We start from the raw sequence: 14,241 nt of genomic DNA on the forward strand, positions 1-14,241 counted from the left end.
TAGTCAAATCAACTACAAAAAAGTTTACTCAAGTAATTGAATAACAGTTTCCAAAAAAGAATTTTTTAAAAAAATCTTACCAACAAGATATTTGGATGTGAAATTCTAAGATAGTTCCTTGGCTTAGAGGGAACATCATGGATTCACCCCTTTCCATTCATCCTTTTGCTCTTTCATCTAAGTGTTTTAGCTTTTTATCCTAAGCCTAAATATTGACTGTTAGACATAAGATAGCTTCTAAGATACAAACATGGTGTTTTCACATGGTTGTGTTCAAAGGTAGAAAGTAGAGGTACTGGGGCAGTGAGAAAGCTCTCTCTTTCTCTTATTTTATTTTATTTTATTTTATTTTATTTTATTTTTGAGTCAGAGTCTCTCTCTGTTATCCAGCCTAGAGTATACTGGTACAATCTCAGCTCACTGCAACCTCTACCTCCTGGGTTCGAGCAATTCTTGTGCGCCTCAGCCTCCAGAGTAGCTGGGATTACATAGGTGTGTGCCCTCACATACGGCTATTTTTTTTTTTTTTTTTTGGAGACAGAGTCACGCTCTCTCACCCAGGCTGAAGTGCAGTGGCACGATCTCGGCCCACTGCAACCTCCTCCTCCCAGGTTCCAGTGATTCTCCTGCCTCAGTCTCCTTAGTAGCTGGGACTACAGGCATGTGCCACCACATCGGGCTATTTTTTTTTTGTATTTTTAGTAGAGACAGGGTTTCACCGTGTTGGCTAGGCTGGTCTCAAACTCCTGGCCTGAAATTATCTGCCCACCTTGGCCTCCCAAAGTGCTGGAATTACAGATGTAAGCCACCACACCCTGCCCAAGAAAGTTCTCCTTACAAAAGAAGGGAATAGCCCTTGGATGAGCCATGTGTTTTCCACAGCCAAATACATACTTTTCTTTATAGCTTCTAGATTTCTTACATTATTTAAAAGGGTTTCTTCTACCTATAGATAGTACATTTAATCTCCCAATTTTTCGTTGTCTTATGTTTTATATTTAGGTCTCTGTTCTATCTAAAATTTATGTCTTATATCATTTGGATAAAAAAATTCAAAGAAATTTAATTTTGTTTTCCTTCAGGAGGAAAGCCAGTTTTGTCTGCACTCTATTAAATAAACTGGCTTTCCTCACTGAAGAAAAATACCAGCATTGTCATCTATTTAATGTTTGTGTATTCTGGAGGATTTTGAGTCCTCCCTTCTCCTGGCCTGATTTTATATCATGGGCTAATTCATTATTTATTTTATTTTAATTACTTTAAAATATTTTTATTTTCATGTAAGTCAAATGTTTTCCCACCATTCTTCACTTTTTCTTGGCTGTCATCAAATGTATTGTTATATAGGAATCTTAAGCTCATTGTATTCAATTTGAAAATGAACAAACCAAATGCTAATGTTATTCTGATGGGATGAAAATGCATTAAATGTATGCATCACTTTTGTGGAGATTGACATTTTAAAGATATTAACTCTTCTCATCTTAGAATATAGTCAAGGTTATCATTTGTCTTTTATGTCCTTTGTCACTTTTTTTTTTTAGTTTTCTCTATTTTGGGGGGTTGATCTTAAGTTTATTTTTATAGGTCTAATTACTGTTGTGAAGGAGTAGTCATATTATGAGGAAATTACATATTTCTATTTCTAAGAAAACACTTTTTTTATATTTGTTTCTTATGCAGATACCGTGCCACATTTTTTCTAAGAAGCTTTTACATATAATTTGAATTTTCAAATGCACAATTTTTCCACCAATAGCCTTTATATCAATTACTTCACTTTATTAACTTATTGCATTCCCTCAAATCTCCCAATGTTGTAGTGGTAATAACAGGTATCCCTGTGTAATATCTGATTTTAATTGAAATAGTTTTTTTGTTTAACAACTCAGAATAATCACTAGATATTGGATTTGGGGAAACCAATATCTTATTTATGCAGTTTCCTTCTTATTTCACTTATATTTTTGTTAGAAATGGCTATTTGATTGTTTGAAATACTTATTAGCATTTACTGGTTTAGTCATATGGTTCCCTTTAAACAAAATTATGTAATAAATGATGTTGATTGATTTCCAGATATTGAACCATCCTTGTATTCTTAAAATAAAATCTACTTCGTTTTCAATATATTTCTAGATTCTATTTGTAAATATTTTCTTTAGAATTTTTGCATCTATATTTGCAAACTATATTTTATATTTTTCTTTTTATAGTATATTTGTCAGCTTTAACATTGTTGCTATTTTATTAGGCCATTCTTACATTACTGTAAAATACCTGAGACTGGGTAACTTATAAGAAAATATGTTTAATTGACTCACGGTGCTGCAGGCTGTACAGGAAGCATGGTTCTGGCATCTGCTTGGCTTTTAGGGAGGTCTCAGGAAGTTTATAATCATGGCGGAAGATGAAGGGGAGCAGGCGCATCACATGGCAAAAGTGGGAGCAAGAGAGAGAAAGTGGGGGTGGAGGGGAGGTGCCACACAGTTTTAAATAACCAGATCTCATGAGGACTCACTATCATGAAGCTAGGACCAAGTCCGGGGGATCTGCCCACATAATCCAAACAGCTCCCACCAGGCCCCACCTCCAGCATTGGGGATTATAATTCAACATAAGATTTGGGCGGGGACAAATGTCCAAACTATATGTTATACTAGCTTTAAAAATGAATTAGAAAGATTTCCACTTTCTTCTCATTACTTGGAAGAATTTAAGAATCTTTGAAATTTTATTTTCTGTAAAGGTCAGAAAGAACTTATTTGTGAAACTGGTTTTGTTGCCTTTCTACATGGCAAATCTTTTTATTGCTTCTATTATATTTATTTGGGTCATTCCATTTTTTTCACTTTTTCTTGAATCAATCTTGGTCATTTACATTTTGTTAAGAGATCAACATCTTTGGCTTTTAAAGCTTTGAATATTAATTTGTATTTAGTAATGTATAATTAATTAAGTTTATTCTGCACTTAGAGTTATGTCTCCTTTCTCAATTTTATTTTCACTTTCTGTTTCATTTTGTTTTTCACTTTTAATAACAGTCAAATAATTTATTTGATAGTCTTGAAATAAATATTTTTTGATATGTTGGTCTTTTCTATTAATTTTTAAAGTGTTTAAAATTAATTTCACCTTAATATTACTAATTCTCTTTCTCTAAATTCTTTTGTTCTTTTTTGTTGATATTCTGCACATTTCTTAAGATGGTCACTATCTCTTACTCTTTAATATGTTTTTATTAACAATAAAGGCATTTAAGGCTGTAAATTGTCTTCTTGGTAAATTTTGCTATTTACCATAACTTGATATGAGACATACTGCTTTTAATTACATTATGGTGAGCTTGTAATTTCAGTTTTGTTTTTCCCTTTGATTTATACATTAATTTAATGCTTTTCATTAACCAGAATGCCACAATAAGAGCATATTAGTATATTATATAAATGGCACCAGGTATTACAGCTATTTTTCAAATTCATTCTTGAATCAAAACGTCAAACAATGGTATAATAATTATGTTTGGGAGCCACCCAAATGTTACCACAAAAACAAAAGTGCATAAACATAGCTGGAAATGAATGAAAGCACTGTGCAAAGTTCCATATGTGCTTCAGCATTCCATGAGTCTCCTTTAAAATAAAGAAAATAAACCATCCATGAATATATTTTGACAACAGGAATATGTAGTATGTTTTAAGATTCCCACTACACATCAGCATCTCCTAATGCATCCAATTAATCAGGAAAATAGTTACTCCTCATGGCAACCAGTTACCTATTTATTGGCTGTGGGAAGGCAAAGTAACAATGCAAAAAGTGGCATGAATCTTATTTTCCCAAAAATGGAAAGAGAAAAATGGTTCTCAAAAGTTATCTGGATCTGCACAACTACTACTGAGTATCTTCTGATATTATTTCATCCCAAGTTTCTCTTTACTAATAAGGATTCTAGACAACTAGCTCCTCTACTGTTCTGAGTGTTAAGTGGGCAGTACCAATCAGATGAAATGAACAGCTATCTCACACGGAAGGAAGAGGACAAAACAACAACTACTCAGTATGATTGCTCAGTGCTTCTCTACAGAGGAACAGGCAAAGAGTATACAGGGTTGGGTCTTGGCAGGAGCATAGCATAGGTAACCCCTATTAGAATAATCCCAACCCAAGTGCCTCTTTAATTTTTCCTACTCTTCTAGGTAAGTTCACACATTCAATTACTTATTGAATGTGTACCTATTATGTGCCAGGCACTAGTCTAAGCTGTGAGGATTTGATTAAAAGATATAGCTCTTGTCCTTAAAGGTCTTTAAGTATTCTTAAAAAGAAGACAGGAAAAAAACCACAAATTATGGCATAATAAGAACACTGTTATAACTGAATAGAAAAGTTTAGTGGGAACAGAACAGAAGGAGCATTTATGGGCCCAGTGCATAATCAGGACTCAATAAAATTGAACAAAAACAAAAGTGAATGAGTAAATGAATTAAAGACCTTCAATGATAATGAAGGTTTCATAGGAAAAAACTTTTGAATTGAAGCTTATAAAAGCATGAATTTTCTGGAAATGCAGGAGGAGAGGGTCCTAGATAGAAGGAAAGGCAGATGCAACTTCAGAGGGTAAAAATCATGGCACAGTAAGGGAGCTTTGCATAATTTAAATGGCTGGAAGTTAAAGATCCAACTATTGGGAGGAGCAGGGCCTAAGAACTGAGGCTGGACAGTTGGCCGGAGACGTCACTGATATCCTTGAAAGCCATATGAAGGATTTTAGGCTTTGTCCTGTAAGTCAGAGGATAGCCCCTGTAGAATGTTAAATAAGGGAGTGAAATGCCAAATTTATGTTTGATAAATATCCTTCTGGTTATTCTCTGGAGGAAAGCTTGGAAAAGAACAAGCCAAGAAGCAGAGAGAGACAGTAAAGTACTCCCACAATAGTCCCAGGACTTGACAATAGAAACCTGTAACTGTCTCGTGGAAGTGAGGATGGAAAATGAGGAAGATACCTAGAACAATTGTGAGGAAGAATTCACAAGTCTGATGGGCTGTGAAGGGTGAGAAATAGGGAGAGAGAAAAACCTGGAATCCCTCAGATGACTGCTTTTCTTGCTTAAGCAGTACATTCATCAAGACTAACAGATGTGTCTTAAAAAGATGACTCTGGCTACAGAACTAATAATAGATTGATGTGGGACCAAAAGGGGGTGAAAGAATAAAGGGTTGCTTAACAGGGTGTTTTCTGTAAATACCAAAGCCTCCCTAGGCACCTGCTGTAGTTCTGTAAATGCTGCCAAGGAACTGGCCCAATAACTCTTCCATCTGAGCAAAACTGCAGCATCACAGAGCCCAAACCCTCTCTCTTTTCATTTTCCCAAAATCTGTGTGGCTGCAATGAAGGGAAGGTTTCCTCTGAGGTCCTTTCAGCTCACTCATCTACAATTTTCCCACATAGCCCATGGCATACACTCAATGTATTATCCACAGTAGCTTTACTAGCTTGGTTCATAAAACTACTTGGAAAATGCATGATTGAGAAACTTTTAAGAGCTTCAGGGAAAATTAAACTCAAGGAAGAAGATCATCAGGGAAATGATGAAAGTTGTTATCAATGTTTTTACTGTAATTTAAATGAAATAATATGGAAGGATATTTAAATTCAATATAATATCTAACGATTTTTGAGGAGTTCATCTGAGCTTAGCACTGTGCACTATTGTCTCATTTAATTCTAACAATAGCTTTATGTGTTAGATACTATTATTACTCCTAGCTCATAATAATAAGCACTGTACAATTAATTTGTAGTTGCATTTCATTGTTCATTATAAACATTTAACAGTTTTCTTTCCTACAATTTCAACCAGATACTCACTGATTAGCTTTTCTTTGCTGCTTATAATAGGAATGTTAAAATTTATTCTGTGTACCTATTTCTTCTACTAAATGTTTAATATCTTTCTGATATTATTTGTATTTGTTTATTCTCACCTCCTACATTTCACCACAGTCCTGGAGACAGACAGTAACTTTGATGCTCGCCATGGAAACAGCTTAGCTGAGATGCTAATTTTTAAAACTCCCTGTTAATATATAGTGAGGCATAAAACTCTGGTTTTATCTAAGGTCAAGTCACCCCAAAGCAGACATCATCAGTCTTTTTGATACACCACTTGCTTTTAATGATGTTGGAAGATCTCTAAGGTAGAGTTTAGGATTTCTTATGTTTCATAAGTTTTTCCTAAATAGTTCAGTTCCTGCTCTACAGCACACTTTATCCCCATTTTTCTATGCTGGTGTTTAATTATCTCTCCAATTATCACCAAGATAAGTGACTGGAAATACAGGTTTATGTCAAGTCCTAAATCTGCCAGGGCATAGAAAGGTTAAACTAAAGTAAACTTTACTGGGGTAAAGTAGAATTTCATGTCAAAAAATGAGATGTTGATGAAAGATTACTGTATTTCTCTGTCACTTGACAAAAACATATCCAGGTATACTAGACTTTTGTTTTGTCTGACCAACATCTATTTGTCCTTCTTCTAGTAACAGAAACAGCTTCTATTCCATTTTTCCCACCACGGTGGCATTTGAGTGGGACTGACTTGAGTCCTCAGCTTCAGGAGTGGATAGATGTCCTTTAAAGTGAAATTCGGCAGAATTGTAGCCTAGGATCAAAAATGGAACAAAATCAATCTATTACAATACAAGTACCAAGCTTGAGTGGTCATTCGGAGCACTCTATTGTACTTGGCCTTGGTAATTACTCAGAGGTGAGTACATGACACAATAGGAGGCACTGGTAGCCATTCCAGGAGCTTTGGCTGAAGTGACAGGGACAGAGGTGCCTGTATTCTTATATTGGTACTAAACTAAATACAAAATATTTTCCATCTTTGCCCCCATTCGAATATTGCCTGCCTGGGAATTGAGGATATATAAAGGAAGCAAAGTTGTCATCTAACAATGACATTGTTAGACCAACGGACAGGTACACCTGAAGGCAAACAGTCCCAAACTTCACATTTACAGAAATCCAAAATTTATTTTTTGCTAAAGCTCTTTTGAATTTCTGTCACTTAGGACCAATAGTTCTAAAATGCCAGTAAGATATCAATCCTGTAAGCTACAGTGCAGGCTACATGTTCCTTACCCAAAATTCCCACAAATTTGAGTTGGGTAGAGAATTGGGAAATGTGAAGAAAGCCTCTTTTTCTAGCTATGGTTTATAGAATTACCATTCTATAATTGATTGCCTGATTCCAAAATAAGTAAATATATATATGTAGACTACTTGTGAACATCTTGGAACATGAAAAATTAGTACTTCATTGACATTAGAAAAAGACCTTTGAAATCTGTGTAGTCAGCGTTCTACATTATGGTTGCTAGACCACTCAAGTCTGGCAATTTTATTTTAGTAGATCAATTGTGCCCCACTATTGCTTCTAGGCTACAGCCTGGCCAAATTTTACTTTAAAGAGGATTTTATGGCAAAGATCCAAACCCTTTCACAGCAAAAGCTGAATGCTAATGGAATTGTTGTGATTTAAAACTGTGAAACACAATCTACTTTTCAATGGAGGAAACAGAAACCCTAACCACAAATATCTTCAGTTTCTTAACATAACCTTGAAGTATATTTTAAAATTTGTATTCATTATTTAATGATGAGGGATATTGTAAAGTAGCGTTAGATAGCATCAGAGCATCAGATTAAGAGACCTGGGTTCAAGTTTTAGCAATGATACCCACTATCTGGGTAACCAGGGGTAAGTTATTTAACATCTTGTAGCACCAGTATTAAATTGTAGCATGGATACTAAATGAGATGATGCTTGTAAAATGTTTTGTTCTGGCCTGGAACATAGAGAATATTCAACAAATGGCTATTGTTGCTATTACTATCATTGGTAGTAATGCTAGGAAAAGTAGTATTACTATAGATTGAGCATCCTTAATACGAAAAAAAAAATCTGAAATGCTCTAAAATCTGAAATTTTTGTATGCTGACATAATGCCACAAGTAGAAATTCCACACCTGACCTCAAGTGACAGGTGTGTAACACACAGCTTATTTAGTGTTTCCAAGGGAAAAAGAGCATCCTAGCCCCTTTCAGCTGTACTATATCTTTTCTATGCATGCTGAAATTCCCCTATGCAATCACACCCACAAAGGGTAATAAAATGGCATGCATGTGGGCCGGACACACCAGCAATGCCCCGCATAGGGCCAAGACCTAAATGTATTCCTCACTGTGGGTTTTTGTATGTATGTTTGTTTGTTTGTTTGTTTGTTTGTTTTTTGCTTATTCTCTGCTCTGTGGTATAAAGATAATGTTGAAAATGTCAACAAAACCTGTAAATACCCCTATGAGTAACAGTGGCAAAAAAAGGAGGCATTTATGTTTATCTGTAGCACAGAAATTTAAGCTGTTGGAGAAACTGCACAGTGGTGTGTGAAATGTATTATAGAAGAGAATGGTATGGGAATTACCAACATATATGACCTGAAGAGACAGAAGGATAAAATATTGAAGTTCTGTGCTGAAAATGATGCACAGAAATTAATGAAAAGTAGAAAACACTCAATAAATCTAAAAATGAAGATCTCCATCATGTAATGAGAAATGGATTCATTAGCATTGCAGTGAATAGTGCCACATGATAGTATGCTGAGTATAAAACAAATAAAGATCTACCTTGATCAACTGAAAATTGAAGGGAACTGTTAATGTTCAATAGGCTCCTTGCAGAAATGTAAGAAAAGCCACAACATTAAATTTTTTAAAGATTTGTGGTAATGAAGCAGTAGAGAAATTCATTCACAAGTTTGCTGAGGTCATCACTGATGAAAATCTGACACCAAAACAAATCTATGATATTGATGAAACATCACTATTTTGGTGTTATTGCCCCCAAAAGGCCCTGATTACACCTGATGAGACAACTCCTACAGGAATTAAGAATTCCAAGGACAGAATAACTGTGCTGGGATGGGCTAATGCAGCAGGCATGCATTAAGAATGAACTTGCTGTGACAGGCCAAAGCTTGTATCCTTACTGTTTTCAAGGAATATATTTTTTACCAGTTAATTGTTATGCTGACAAAAAGGGATGGATCACCAGAGAAATCTTTTCTGATTGGTTTCACAAACATTTTCTATCAGCAGTTCATACTCATTGCAGGGAAGTTTTACTAAATGACAACTGCAAAATTTTGTTATCCCTTGACAACGGTTCTGCTCATCCTCCAGCTGAAATCGTCATCAAAGTAATGCTTATGCCATGGGATTTTTCCCAAATTTGACTTTATTAATTCAGCCATATGCCCAGGGTATCCTTACATGAATGAAGAGTAAATATGAAAACACTTTCTTGAACAGCATGCTAACAGCAATGAACACAGGTGGTGGCATAGAAGGTTTTCCAACAGAGTTTAGCATGAAGGATACCATATATGCTGTTGCCAATACTTGGAACACAGTGACTACAGACACAGTTGTATATGCATGGTGCAACCTCTGGCCTGTAACTAGGTTCATAGATGATGATGAACAAGATGGTGACTTTGAAGGGTTCTCATATCAAGTGAGAAAAAAAATGCCTGATCTCCTTACATATGCAAAATATACCTTCAGAGTCCATTAGTCAGCTGGAAAAAGTGGACACTGAAGAAGTTTTTGACATTGATAGTAAGGCTTCAGTTTTTCATTCACTGACTGATGGTAAAATAGCCAACATGGTTCTGATTTAAGGAAATCCTGATAATAGTGATAATGAAGATGACGTTATTAGCACTGCAGAAAAGGTATGTAAAGACAACATGGTGAAAATGTGTGATGAGCTTTTTGAAGGACTAGAGTAGCATGCGTTCATAACAGAACAAGAAATCATGTATGTTTATAAAATCAAGGAAAGCCTTGTAAGACAAAAGGTGTTGTTAACAAGGCAGATTACTTCAGAGGAAACATTTTAAAAAAAACATCCAGCAGAATGCCTCCTTATCCCCAGAGGACCCACTTCCTGATCCTTCACTGCTTCTGATGATTTTTCTTACAGAAATAAAATACACTGTACAGTAATCTTTTAATCAAAACACGGCATCACAGGTAGAGACGAAGAGCCTGCTATTGTTTGTTGTTGCTGTTAACAGCTGAGATGGGTGTTCTGGTGATGCTACTGTGCTGCTTAGTTCCCCTGAACACATTATTTTTTCACTGTATCAGTGGTGTGTCGTATTTTTTACTGTTAAGTACTTATGTGTAAATAACTGTAAAAAATGATGGCTTATCAGTAGCATATAATTCAGTAAGGAATGATGGTGATGCTAGACAACCAGATTGCCCATGTGGGTGGCTGAGATAGTGACACCTTTGCTTCTGATGGTTCAATGTACACAAACTGTTTCACACAAAAAATTATTTTAAATGATTGTCTAAGATTACTTTCAGGTTAAGTGTATAAGGGTATCTGAAACATAAATAAATTTCATGTTTAGATTTGGGTCCCATCCCCAAGACATCTACATATGTGTATATATATAATATATATATATTATATATATATATAATATATATATTATATATATATAATATATATATTATATATATATTATATATATATTATATATATATTATATATATATATATATATGCAAATATTCCAAAATCCAAAATTGAAAACAATTCTGGTCCCAAGCATTATAGATAAAGAATATTTAACCTGTACTAGTAGAATATTAGCCATTCACTTTTGTTTCAGTGATGCAGAATTTTGGCATGCATTATATTTTTTCCTTCTGCCCTCCCTCCCTGCCTTCCTTTCCTCTGTCCTTCTTTTTTTTTTTCTTATCAGTTGAAAATACCAAAAATGAAACTTTTCTAGGAGAAATCTTAAGACTAGTAGAAAGAGCAGGACCTTATTTCACAAGGAACAAGACAACTTTTAAATGCCCAGGGATTTTTTTCAGAAATATAATTGTGCACAATAACTCACACATCTGAGAATCTAAGGTAAATTTATCACCTCATAGTCATTGATTCATAGCATGCAAAATCTTTAAAAATTCAAGAGCAAATAAAAATGTGTTTTAAATTTGACCTTAAATTTTGGGGGAAAGGGTAGAGAAGTTGTTTCCTGCTGTTAACAAAAGACAGTATTTCAGGACTATAAAACAAAGATTTTTGGTTAAAGAAGAAATGCAATATCTAAGGATTATCTTCAACTTTTACTCCACATTTAGTGAACATTGTAACTTAAAAAAAAAAACATTTTATAGCAGCATCCAACAAAAATAACACTGGCAAGACCTCAGAGTTCTCATAAAACCAGGATAAGTTTGCAACAGAGGAAAGGACAGAATTGTTCTGATTGTACAAAGAATAGACTGTAGGAAGAAGGTTCCAAGATGGCCGAATAGGAACAGCTCCAGTCTACAGCTCCCAGTGTGAGCGACACAGAAGACAGGTGATTTCTGCATTTCCAACTGAGGTACTGGGTTCATCTCACTGGGGTTTGTTGGACAGTGGGTGCAGCCCTTGGAGCATGAGCTGAAACAGGGTGGGGTATTGCCTCACCTGGGAAACAGAAGGGGTCACAGAATTCCCTTTCCTAGCCAAGGGAAGACACAGTACCTGGAAAATCGGGACATCCCCACCCTAATACTATGCTTTTCCAACAATCTTAGCAAGCAGCACACCAGGAGATTATATCCCACGCATGGCTCAGAGGGTCCCATGCCCACAGAGCCTCACTCACTGCTAGCACAGCAGTCTGAGATCGAACTGCAAGGCAGCAGTGAGGCTAGGGGAGGGGCGTCCACCATTGCTGAGGCTTGAGTAGGTAAACAAAGTGGCTGGGAAGCTCAAACTGCGTGGAGCCCACCGCAGCTCAGGGAGGCCTGCCTGCCTCTGTAGACTCCACCTTTGGGGGCAGGGCATAGCTGAACAAAAGGCAGCAGAAACTTCTGCAGACTTAAACGTCCCTGTCTGACAGCTTTGAAGAGAGTAGTGGTTCTCCCAGCACGGAATTTGAGATCTAAGAACGAACAGACTGCCTTCTCAAGTGGGTCCCTGACCCCGAGTAGCCTAACTGGGAGGTAACTTCCAGTAGAGGCCAACTGACACCTCATATGGCTGGGTGCCCCTCTGAGATGAAGCTTCCAGAGAAAGGATCAGGCAGCAACATTTGCCATTCTGCAATATTTGCTGTTCTGCAGCCTCCACTGGTGATACCCAGGCAAACAGGGTCTGGAGTGGACCTCCAGCAAACTCCAACAGACCTGCAGCTGAAGGTCCTGACTGTTAGAAGGAAAACTAACAAACAGAAAGAACATCTGCGCCAAAACCCCATCTATACGTTACCATCATCAAAGACCAAAGGTAGATAAAACCACAGAGATGGGGAGAAACCACAGCAGAAAAGCTGAAAATTCTAAAAATCAAAGCGCCTCTTCTCCTCCAAAGAAACGCAGCTCCTCGCCAGCAACAGAACAAAGCTGGATGGATAATGACTTTGATGAGTTCAGAGAAGAAGGTGTCAGAAGAACAGTAATAACAAATTTCTCTGAGCTAAAGGAGGATGTTCGAACCCATCACAAACAAGTTAAAAACCTTGAAAAAAGATTAGGTGAATGGCTAACTAGAATAAACAGCATAGAGAAGACCTTAAATGACCTGATGGAGCTGAAAACTGTGGCACGAGAGCTTCATGATGTATGCACAAGCTTCAGTAGCCAATTTGATCAAGTGGAAGAAAGGGTATCAGTGATTGAAGATCAAATGAATGAAATGAAGCAAGGAGAGAAGTTTAGGGAAAAAAGAGTAAAAAGAAACGAATAAAGCCTCCAAGAAATATGGGACTATGTGAAAAGACCAAATCTACGTCTGATTAGTGTATCTGAAAGTGATGGGGAGAATGGAACCAATTTGGAAAACACTCTTCAGGATATTATCCAGGAGAACTTCCCCAACCTCGCGAGGCAGGCCAACATTCAAATTCAGGAAATACAGAGAATGCCACAAAGATACTCCTTGAGAAGAGCAACTCCAAGACACATAATTGTCAGATTCACCAAAGCTGAAATGAAGGAAAAAATGTTAAGGGCAGCCAGAGAGACAGGTCGGGTTACCCACAAAGGGAAGCCCATCAGACTAACAGCTGATCTCTCAGCAGAAACTCTAGAAGCCAGAAGAGAGTGGGGGCCAATATTCAACATTCTGAAAGAAAAGAATTTTCAACCAGGAATTTCATATCCAGCCAAACTAAGCTTTATAAGTGAAGGAGAAATAAAATCCTTTACAGACAAGCAAATGCTGGGAGATTTTGTCACCACCAGGCCTGCCTTACAAGAGCTCCTGAAGGAAGCACTAAACATGGAAAGGAATAACCGGTACCAGCCACTGCAAAAACATGCCAAATTGTAAAGACCATCGATGCTAGGAAGAAACTGCATCAACTAACGAGCAAAATAACCAGCAAACATCATAATGACAGGATCACATTCACACATAACAGCATTAACCTTAAATGTAAATGGGCAAAATGCTCCAATTAAAAGACACAGACTGGCAAATTGGATAAAGATTCAAGACCCATCAGTGTGTTGTATTCAGGAGACCCATCTCACTTGCAGAGACACACATAGGCTCAAAATAAAGGGATGGAGGAAGATCTACCAAGCAAATGGAAAACAAAAAAAAGCAGGGGTTGCAATCCTAGTCTCTGATAAAACAGACTTTAAACCAACAAAGATCGAAAGAGACAAGGCCATTACATAATACTAAAGGGATCAATTCAACAGGAAGAGCTAACTGTCCTAAATATATATGCACCCAATGCAGGAACACCCAGATTCATAAAGCAAGTTCTTAGAGACCTACAAAGAGACTTAGACTCCCACACAATAATAATGGGAGACTTTAACACCCCACTGTCAACATTAGACATATCAACGAGATAGAAAATTAACAAGGATATCCAGGACTTGAACTCAGCTCTGCACCAAGTGACCCTAATTGACATCCACAGGACTCTCCACCCTAAATCAACAGAATATACATTCTTCTCAGCACCACATTGCACTTATTCCAAAATTGACCACATAGTTGGAAGTAAAGCACTCCCCAGCAAATGCAAAACAACAGAAATTGTAACAAACTGTCTCTCAGACCACAGTGCAATCAAACTAGAACTGAGGATTAAGAAACTCACTCAGAACTGCTCAACTAGATGGAAACTGAA

The sequence above is a fragment of the Pan paniscus genome, chromosome 13 (genome assembly GCF_029289425.2).
Source record: "Pan paniscus chromosome 13, NHGRI_mPanPan1-v2.0_pri, whole genome shotgun sequence".
Taxonomy (NCBI): Eukaryota; Metazoa; Chordata; class Mammalia; order Primates; family Hominidae; genus Pan; species Pan paniscus.